Source organism: Leopardus geoffroyi, chromosome A3 (assembly GCF_018350155.1).
Source record: "Leopardus geoffroyi isolate Oge1 chromosome A3, O.geoffroyi_Oge1_pat1.0, whole genome shotgun sequence".
NCBI lineage: Eukaryota > Metazoa > Chordata > Mammalia > Carnivora > Felidae > Leopardus > Leopardus geoffroyi.
In genome coordinates, this window is record NC_059336.1 from 110640059 (window position 1) to 110651055 (window position 10997).

General features: G+C 44.3%; 1 protein-coding gene across 1 annotated transcript in view; it reads right to left on the reverse strand.

The window, feature by feature from the left end:
• The window catches only part of VIT (vitrin), a 106275-nt gene extending 95757 nt beyond the window's left edge, over positions 1-10518 (reverse strand). Inside the window, exon 1 of the mRNA XM_045447158.1 lies at positions 10240-10518. The gene's annotated coding sequence lies outside the window, so the exon portion shown is untranslated. The remainder of the gene's footprint in view (positions 1-10239) is intronic.
• Between the last annotated feature and the right edge of the window lie 479 nt (positions 10519-10997).

Below are 10997 nucleotides of genomic sequence, written 5' to 3' on the forward strand. Positions count from 1 at the left end.
GATCCCCGGAGCCTCGACTGGCCTGAACACTCTGTGCTTTTTGGTCTGCCTTCAATTCTGAGGCACAGAAAAACGTTTTCAGGTCTTGCCTAGCCTCCCAGCTGGGGTAGGAAGGAAGATGAGGGTGATTCTGTAAGATCCATAGCATCTTCCCGTTGGCCTCCTGGTAACGCATGGGTTCCTCTCAGATGAACAGGGTCCTGGGTCTTGCCATGCTGCAGAGAGGCAAGCACGGGGCTGTGGGTTAAAGCGCATTCTTGAATCCCAGCAACCAGAGGCTCCTCGAGGTGGGGGGAGGGCAGGTCGTGGAGGAGGGCAGTCACTGCGGCTGGGCATTTGAGGTGATGGAGGCTTAAGTCCCAGACATCGTCGGAACCAGCAGAAGGAGGCATTCTGAAGCAGGAGACCCAGGTCTCCAAAGCCATGTGGCGTCCCGCTCCAGGGGCCCTCTCCAGACCATTCTCAGCTCTGATGGAGCCTTCCAACCGTCCTTCGTGTCCATCCCGACAATTTTGGCCCAGCTGTCTAGTGCCCTGTTACCTGAGATGGGATTCATTTCTTTGTTGTTCTTCATGGGACGTTTTCGAACCTGAGAGCCCACTGGGGTCATAACAACTTCATTTGTTGAATCCCTACCGAATCTCCACACCGCACACATACTATCTTCTTTAATTATCGTGGCGGTCCTACGAGGTAAGTCCTACTATGCCCACTCTTTAGAGTAGGAAATTGAGGTTTAGAGAATTTAGGGAGCTGTCCAAGGTTGGAATGAATGTGTGGCAGCACCAGAATTCCGCCCCAGGCCTCACTTTATCCCCGCTTACTGCCTCATTCTACCCCTGCAGGAGGGTTTCACGTTCCTCTTCACCTTGACACGTATGTCCCAGGTTTTTTGAAATATTCTGTTGACAGTAGTTAAGATGCACACTGTAAAATGCATACGTTGTGTAATATAATTGTCTTGGTTGTGAGGTCAAGGGATTTTTTTTTTTTTTTTTTTTTTTGAGTCCTATCTGGGCCTGAACTCACACAGAGCTTTCTCTCTCTCACAAACGCTATTTAGGGTAAAGTGATGCACCAGGCATATTTTTAAGTTTAACCAGGCATAACACACCCATCTAAATAAACATTTGAGTGTATTGTAATTGACTGTGTAATGAGATGTTAAAATCGGATGACCCTTTGTCTTAGCTTCAGCGGAGACTGGAGACTACATGAGAACTCATTGCATGTTCCAAAGTGGTCTCCCTGACGGTCCTCTTCCTGCTGTCTGAAGTGATGGGGGTGGGGACACGCCCTGCTCCCCTCCTGCATCTGGAGAGGGGGAGGAGGGGAGGAAATGCCAATAACTTTTCCTATAGCCGTTCCTGCTCTCTGGTCTCCAGCTTCCCACTCAGCTCCTATAACTCTGGTAGTAGTCTGGAGGGAGGCAGTCGGCCACACATCCCGGCTCTTGGTCACCTCCTTTGGAAGTCCATCTTGGATGTCCTGTAGCCCCATTTAAAATGACCGACTGGTCTTGGGGGTGCAGTGGACGGGTGTCTGGCTCATGATCGAGACATCTACATCTACTGGAGAGAGAATAGCTTGTGGCAAAGCAGACCCTGTGCAAGAGTCAGCCTGGGGTCACTTCAGGTCCTGCCCAAGCCAGGTGCGCGGAGGGCTGAGGAGGCCACAGTGGAAATCATAGGAGATAGACTGCCGGTTTTTCAGAGGCAGAGCAAGGAGCTGTAACACAGCCCCCCTCCCCCGCCTGCCCCTGGCCAGAGCAGATCCGTATGCAGTGGCATCTGGGGAACCACGGCTGAGGCGTTCCCAACAAACTGGTAGCATCTCCCAAGAACCCACAGAAGTGCCCCATGCAAACAAGAAACACCTGCACATGCCTGCCAAACCCAAGGAACCCGGATGCCAACTTACAACAGAATCCGCTGTAAGGCCCTTCTGTCCTCTTACCTTTCCTCTCTGTACCCACTTCAACTCTGGATCTGAAGGTACTGTCATTGGCAGCTAAGTGGAAGGTGGGTAGAGGTACAAGGCAGAGAAAGAGAGAATCTGGTCAGGCCTCCTTCTCCGTTGCAGCAGTTAGGCCTGTGGTGGGGGTGAAACTTTAAACTTAAGCATTATATTACATCCATATTAATGACTAAACTGATTGTCTGGAGGTGTAGCGTGGGTAAGATCTTTTTAAAAATTCTGCATGTGGCCTGAGATATTAAGGGACCTACTCTGATTTCATCCAGGGCAGAGGCAAGAACTGCGGCAGAGTATGTGAATCAGCGGAGGGGTGGGGTGGGGGGGTGCACCTAGGGGAGCTTGAGAAGCATTAGGATAGTGCCCTCCATTCTGCTTGTCCAAATGCCACGACATTACTTTTCCCCCTCACTCTTCGGCTCCAGACCGTGTGGTCCTTGCAGGCATGGTGCTACCTCAGGGCCTTTGCATTTGCTCTTTTCTCTGCCTGGAATGTTCTTCCTCCAAGTGTCCACATAGATTGCTCCCTGGTTTTCTTCACCTCTCTCTCTGTTTAAATGTCCCTTTATCAGACATTTTATCTAACCATGCAATGCAAATCGTCATCCACATCTCACTGCTCTGTCCAGTCCCCTTATTATACATTCTTAGGTTTTCCACAGCCCATAATACCACCAGACCTCTCATGTGGATCTGTTTATTGTGTGCTCCCCAGAGCAAGCTCTAGGAGAACAGAGACTATTTCCTTCACTCTTCTTCCCAAATGCATAGAATTATGGATAGCACATGATTGTGGCCCAATACATATTTGTTGTTTCTGTTGTTCAGTGTTATCTCTGCTTCCCCAAATTCCTTTTACCTTTCGGACTGTAGATTCATTCACTCTATTATACAAGCAAAGCTAGTCTGGGCAAGCTGACTCACACCTTTACTTCCAAAGCCTGTTTTCTCTGTCTGGGACGCAAAGGAACCCGGAGGAGGGAATTCACTTAGCATTGAAATGCCAGTGACCTGATCTCTTGGAAACGATACATTGGGTTCCCCTGAAGGAATAGTCTCTCTCTCTCTCTCTCTCTCTCTCTCTTTAAATCTGAGAAGAAAGAATGCAGAATGAGTCCCTTCTCACTATAGCCCGAAGGGTGGTTTTTATGAATTTTTACCACATGTCCACACAAAACTTTAGCCTTTCTCTCACTGAAGGAAAGAATGTGAGAAATTTTTACTAGAGTCTTGTCCGTGTAGAGACCCTTATCAGGGAAAGTGATTTTTCTGAAGTGGCCTGAGTCATTAGGAAATAGGTTTCTTTCTCTGACTCACAGCTAACTTAGCCCTCGAGCGAAGATAAAGGACTCCTTTTGGGGACTGGCTACTCACAGGGCTTGATAATGAGGTCTGCTCCTTGGCCTTCCCCCTGAGAATCAGGTCTTCCCAGCACACCTGACAAGTGTTCTTAAATCAGGAGCTCATCTAAGAATGACAGAAATAAAAACCTCCCTTCCTGACAGAGCTTCTCCGGTGAGATCCTTACATCTGCTCCCCTCCATCATTATTACCCCTGTGTCTACACTTGCAGGAAGGAATTTTCTCTGCAATTTCTCTGAAATTTAGTTGGCTTGAAAATGATGTTTTCAGGGATGGCAAAGATTAATTTGGTGCAGTGACAGGGAAACCAGGGCCCTGTGTACTTGCTGCCTGGCGGATTAAGAATGTGAGCTTTGGAAATAGACCGCGTGGGTTTGAGGTTGAGGTCTATCACTTACTAGCCGTGTGACCTCGGACAATTTACTTCTCAGTGCCTCAGTTTTCTCATCTGCAGAATAGGAATAGTAACAACCTACCACATATGGTTGTTGTTAGGATTAAATGAGTGAATATAGGAGGAGGGCTTAGAACAGTGTCTGGGCACATAAGAATAGCTGTGTAGGTGTCGGCAAATATTATTTTTGTTCAGTGGTGGTCAATCGTGATTATCGTCATTATTCTCATTGTTTTATCTCCATCCTCTTGCAAATGGGGCCCATTTATTTATTTATTTATTTATTTTACATCTAAGTTAGCATATAGTGCAACAATGATTCAGGAGTAGATTCCTTAATTCCCCTTACCCATTTAGCCCATCCCCTCTCCCACAACTGCTCCAGCAACCCTCTGTTCTCCATATTTAAGAGTCTCTTAGGTTTTGTCCCCCTCCCTGTTTTTATATTATTTTTGCTTCCCTTCCCTTATGTTCATCTGTTTTGTCTCTTAAAGTCCTCATATGAGTGAAGTCATGTGATTTTTGTCTTTCTCTGACTAATTTCACTTAGCATCATACCCTCTAGTTCCATCCACGTAGCTGTGAATGGCAAGATTTCACTCTTTTTGATTGCCGAGTAATACTCCATTGTATATATATACCACATCTTCTTTATCCATTCATCCGTCGATGGATATTTGGGCTCTTTCCGTACTTTGGTTATTGTTGATAGTGCTGCTATAAACATGGGGGTGCATGTGTCCCTTCAAAACAGCACACCTGTATCCCATGGATAAATGCCTAGTAGTTCAATTGCTGGGTCATAGGGTAGTTCTATTTTTAGTTTGTTTTGAGGAATCTCCATACTGTTTTCCAAAGTGGCTGCACCAGTTTGCATTCAAATGGGGTCCATTTAGACTCTAGTTGAGGACTTACGAGAGGAAAAGCAGCCAGCTGAATCTCTCTCAACAAGATGCTGCTCAGATTAATCATGGCTTGATTTTTTTTGACTTGTTAGTGAAGGAACCACACGGGTTTGTGACCCCCATTGAGTTCTGTTCTTCTAGGGCTCCAGAAAGGGAGTGATTCTACACTTGTGTTCCTTCCTACTCTCTCAGATTTATAAGGATCATCACCCCATTCTCATGAAAATTTTCTACATGACTGTAGGGCAATGGAACCAATCAGATGGCTGAGGAATGATACCTAGCTTTTTAAAAAGAATTGAAGAAAGCCTCTAGTCGAGAAATGGGAAGTAGAAGTGAGCCTAAACATTTTTTTTTTTAACTGTATCACCAAAATAAAACGCAAACACCAAAATATTCTCCAAACTGGATCTACACCAAACTAGTGTTTCTTTTGTTCCAAGACCATGGCTTGTAGATTTGAGGAAAGGATTTTGGCATCCACTATCTCAGTTCACCTTTCTCCCTCAGGATATTAGCACTGGAATGTGGCAGCGGATTTCAGCCGAGTCACAACATCTGCATGGGGGGTTTGCCTTTTGCAGGTTGCCACATGATGTGCCGCGTTTGTAGGTCTCAACTCAGAGCATCACCTGGTACCTGCTTTGTACACTTCCCAGGCAGCCCCGAGCATTTCACATGGGCAGTCTCTAAGGATCTCTTCAAGCTTTGCAGTCTGTTGAAGCGGAAAGTTTTCTAGCTGATTAAAAACAAATTCTAAATCTAGTATCCATGACTGTTTGTTTAGCGGATGAGGTAACCGTAGAAAAATGCAATAAACAAAACTGAAATAGTCTTTGCTCCATTGTGAACGTGGGGCTCTGGGAATCTTGCTGGATTTTGGTCCTTCCTCTCCTGTTCTGCAAACAGGAACTCACCTAGATGATCACAGACTGACTTAAGTGTGTGTGTGTGTGTGTGTGTGTGTGTGCGTGTGTGTGTTAATTAAAATTTTATTCTTCATTGTGGAATTTCTTTTTGGTTCTGTTTTATGTCGTCTAGGTCTTTGTTGAGCCTATTTTGTTTTTGTGTTGTTTTCCTGGTGTTATTATCTAGCTGCATTGTAGCTTTAGAACAATTATTTTGAATTCTTTGTCAGGTAGTTCATGTGTCTCCATTTCTTGAGGGTCAGTTTTTGGAGATTCACTGCGCTTCTTTGGTGATGTTGTTTCCCTGTTGCTTCATGATCCTTATACCCTTGTCCAGTGTCCAGTTACCTCTTTTGGACTTCATGGCCTGACTTCAGTAAGGAAAGGTGACTTTGGTAAGGTGACTTCACCTGTGGGTCGAGGCATGATGGGGCAGACTGCAACCCTGGGTCTAGTGGTACAGGGAACCAAGTGTAGTGGCTTGTGGTGGCTCTGGGTCCAAGGATGTATAATGTCTCGACAGCTCAGGCTGCTGGGGTCCATAACATTGACAACCGTGTAGTCCTTGGTGAGAACTTTGGTGTATCTGCAAGGGCTCTTTGGGTCCTTAGTGATGCCTCAGGGTCCAGAGGCTAGAGACCAGGGAGGGCAGGCAGTGGTGATGGCTGGAGCTGGCGTCGTGCATGCAGGGGCTGCCGTGGTCAGCTGCAGGTGCCTGTGTGGTGGCAGGGGCCGGTTGCGGGCACGCCTGTAGTGGCTGGGGCAGGAGTGGGGGCAGGCCCAACTGCTGGTGCATTAGCAGGTGCCTGGCCCCTGATTGTCATTATGCTCTCTTGTGGCCTCGGGGTCTCACCATGGGCTGTGCACAGGAGTGGAGCCAGTCATGGGAGTTGGGCCAGCAGGGCACAGGTGCACAACTGGAGTGGCTTAGCTGCAGGTGAGCTCAGGGGTGCAGGCAAGTAATAGGAGTTAGGGCTGGATCTGAGCTGACAAGCTACTGTGCGGGCCCTGGCTGTTGGCATGCTCTCCTGCCACTTAATTAAAAATTAACAACCAGCAGCAGCCGGGTGGCTCAGTTGGTTAAGCGTCCGACCCTTGATTTCAGATCAGGTCATGATCTCATGGTGTGTGGGATCGAACCCCTGTCGACGGGCTCTGTGCTTACGGTGTGGAGCCTGCTTCGAATTCTCTCTCCCTGTCTCCACTCTCTCTCTCTCAAAATAAATGAACATTTTAAAATTAACAGCCAGCACTATATCAAACGGTCATTTCTGATGCCTCACCTAAATTCGCCCCGGTCTGTCGCTCCTTCCTTTCCCTCTTCTCTGCACTAACTACGTAAGCTGCTCACTGCCATGTGTACAAGGACGTTTCGTATATGTCACATGTCGCAGGCCCCCTTTGCAGCTCTCTAGCTCACACCATGTATGTTCAGAGGGCCAAGAATTCCATGCCCTTCTGCAAACCAAAGGGACACATTCTTAGGCAACGAGAGAGGGCCTTTGGGGTTTCTCAAATTACAGACATCACAGAAGTTGCCTCTCTTGCTTATCATTTGCTGACTGATTAATTAGCTCATATCCTCTGGATGAAGAAATGGCAACACATTTCTCATAATTATACTCATATCACATAATTTCCTAAGTCTAATTACTTAGGACATCCACAAGAGTTAATGGCTAAAAGTTTGAAGAGTATCACCATCAATGTGTCTCACAGTTGATCTGATTTCTTCGTTCTAGTCACATGCAATAAAGAGAATTTGGGGGCATCTGGGTGGCTCAGGTAAGTGTCTGGCTGCAGCTCAGGCCTTGATCTCACAGTTCGTGGGTTTGAGCCCCACGTCGGGCTCTGTGCTGACAGCTCAGAGCCTGGAGCCTGCTTTGCATTCTGTGTCTCCCTCTCTCTCTGCCCCTCCCCGGCTTGCGCTGTGTCTCTCTCTGTCTCTCGAAGATAAATGAACGTGAGAAGAAATTAAAAAAAATTTTTTGCTGACATTTGGGTGATGATGGTATATCAAGCACCAATGGAAGCTTTTTGTCACAATCCTAATAGACACTAATGATAGATGCCTTTTACAGATGAGAAAACCGAGGCCCAAAAAGTTGAAGTAACTTGCCAAGGTTAACACGTTTAAAAAGAGGCAGATCCTCCTGCCAGACAAACTCCCACAGGATCCATGCAGCACAAGAGGGCCACTTGAACTTGGCCTTGCATGCAAGGCCTTAAATTTAGGTATTTGACATTATCTCCATATGAGGTCACACAGTCATAGAAATGCACTAGAAAACTGAAGTAGGTCTGGCATACAATTTGGACCACACTGTCCTCATAATAAAACTGTTATATGTTATATATATATATATATATATATACACACACACACACACACGTTTACATACATATAATTATGTAATATATAATAGTATATACACATACACATGTATACACAGTTGTGTTACATTTCTGTAATATGCAATTACGGTACATTTCATTTTTGTGTGTGTTAAAGTCTTAGGTAAACATAAATATTTTAAATATGTCATAGGTTCCATACCTCTTTTCACTTTGTAATATACAGAGGCCTGGCCATGTCTTGACACGGGGGAGGTCCCAGTGCACAGAACCGTAGCATTAGGAGGGAAACTTAGAGACTAACTATCTTGTCCAACTTTTCATTTCATACGTGAGGACATGGAGACACAGAGATGTCGAGTAACCTCCCCAAGGTTACACAGCTAGAAGGCCCTTCTACTGACGGACCTGTGTGCTCTGTCCTGCACCCACTGCTGCTGCTGTAGCTGCTGCTACCTGGTTCATGCTTCCAAATAAGCAAGGAGAGGTTACGCATATGGGCACAAGTAACATTCTGGAAGCTGTGTAACATTTCTTTCGAGGCCAGTGACTCCCTCCAGTGTAATCTGTTTTTGAATATGGGGGGAAAAAGATTACATTTCCATGGGACTTTGCACATTTCAAAACCCATTTGGAGCTGAGAATCAGCAGTGGACCTTGTGACCACCCTGGGAGGGTGTGTGCGCAGGCATTGCTACTTCTGTTTTTCAGATGGGTAAACAAAAGTCAAGAAATGTTGCACACCTCTCCCAAGGTAACACAGCCAGGTAGTGGCAGAACTGTTACTGTAATTTAGGACTCCTGGCTTAGACCGTTGTGCTGCACGCCTCTGCTTTTCTGCGTGCGATACGTCCTACAGGAATTACAGAGGAGAGAGCACAAGCATTTTTGTTTTCCTGATGCTATTCATAAACCATGTTAAACCCAGTGTATTTTTGTCTGAAAGAAACTATTCCTCATATAATCAGTAACCTGGCAAAAAAGATAACTAGATCTTCTAAACGATATTCATTCAGTAAATGCTATGAAGATAGATAGTAAGCGTTTCCAGTGTTCCTTAGGTGTTTCCTTTCAGTGGTGAGGTATAAGATATATTTAAATGAAGCTTAGTCTGGGAAACCAGCACATTGCAATTAAAAATGCAGCCCTTTAGTCTTGCAATTCTTTGTCTAAAGCCCTTTTACAAAAGAGGGTATTTTAATTCAATAAATAAAAGGCACTTCCAGCTTTCCTACTGGAGGAGGAGGAGGAGGAGGAAGCTTAGCTACCACTTGCAACTAACACACAAAACAGAGGAAACACACAAACAAATAGCATTTGATCTTGCTTTGCTGCAGGGCGTTTTCATCTTTCAAAAGACGGAGGGAAAAACAACCTCAGAACTTTAACCACCAAAGCTTCCAAATTTATTGCAACACAACGTAATGGCAAAATGCTATTTTCTTAGCGCTCAGATTTTTTGAATAACCACCATGGCCAAGAATGCCTGGTTTTATTTTTACAATACACCCAAAGAAAATCTGGAATTCTACTCTCAATTTGGGGATGGCAGAGATGCCTGGGTTTTTCAGAGCAAACCATTGAGTCTAGTTATTCGATCTTATCCTCTCTGTTTAACCTGTGCTTGAGGCATTTATTTCATGTTTATACTAGTTTGACACAAATCATGCTTAAAAGAGATTTCATACTCTGTCTCCCTCTGCGAAGTTGGGCTACAATAGTAGACTTAACAATGCCAGCCCTTTCTTGGGCTTATCAGTTAAAGAAGCATTCAGCCTAAGAAAACGCTTCCAGTGGAAACAGGATACACAATTGTACATCTAGCCACATTCACCGAGATTTGTGTGAGCAGAGAGAAGTATAGATCTGCACTAAAAAACTTCTCTTCATTTAGCATCAATGTGTCCATTTCTCATACTGCTTTTCATACATGGTTGGAAGCAACTTGTTACAATTCTGTTACATTCCGTATAGGAAGCAAGGTTTAAAAAAGGCAGGATAATAAAGAGACTTAAGGCTACTTCAAAGTTCTACACAAATGTCCTACTTTTCAACTTTTTTTTTAACCATAATTAAATCGGTTTAAAAATACAGTGAAAATCTTGTTCTAATCTTATCTCAGCACAATTTATTTATAGTTGATATACATAATATCAGTCGTTTACAAGGATGTCAACTACCCCCACTCCCTCCCAATTCTCCTGAGACTGAAATTTGTCCAGACTGATTACTTGGTCAGGGTGTGTATTATAGTTTCTTAATGAGAAATACATTTTAACATTTTTATAATAAGGTATGGAAAGAAAACTATCTACATAGCTTAGTAATTCATCAGACATACCTTGTTTGAAGAAAGCAATTTTTTTTCAAAAATTTTCCACCACACAGAATGGATATCCTTTTTTCTTTAAGCTTTTCTGCATCACAAATCCCATCCAAATTATTCTAAAGAAGAAACAAGGAGAGGTCCAAGCAACTTTCCTCTTTTCTCAGAGGAGCTAATCAAACATTCCCATCAACCTCTCAGCACTTTGAAAAGCACATTTTAGCCACACACACACATCCACACACGTACATGCTCACGCACACACACACACACACACCCTCACACACTGCTTCTCACACTGGTTTTAGTGCTGAATTAGGCGGTCCTCTTTCAAATTTCCACTCCCACTTGCTTTTCTTTGGGGTAAGGATTTCTAAATATTCTTCTCTAGCCTAAAGCACACATTTTCAGTAAGCAAATTCTATAATTAGAAATTCTAAAAAGTAGAAGAGAGGAGGCTAGATAAAATGGGAAACAAAAAGTATCCTTTAAAAAGGTTGTACACGGGGCAATTAGATTTTCTCTTTCTTTTTCAAATGCTACGAAACAGCTGGTTAAACTGCATAAGGAAAGACTACTGTGCCAACACGACCAACCTGATTCTACAGGACTCTCTCACTCCTGGAGTCAAAAGCACTTTTCCTACATGGTAATGCTATGTATTTATTTATTTTTTTTAATTTTTATTTTTTAGCTCACTGTGGTCCTTTCTGCATTTTGGCAAGCTTAATGAAATGACTGTAGTCTATGCTGCTAGTAACGGAACACAAGAT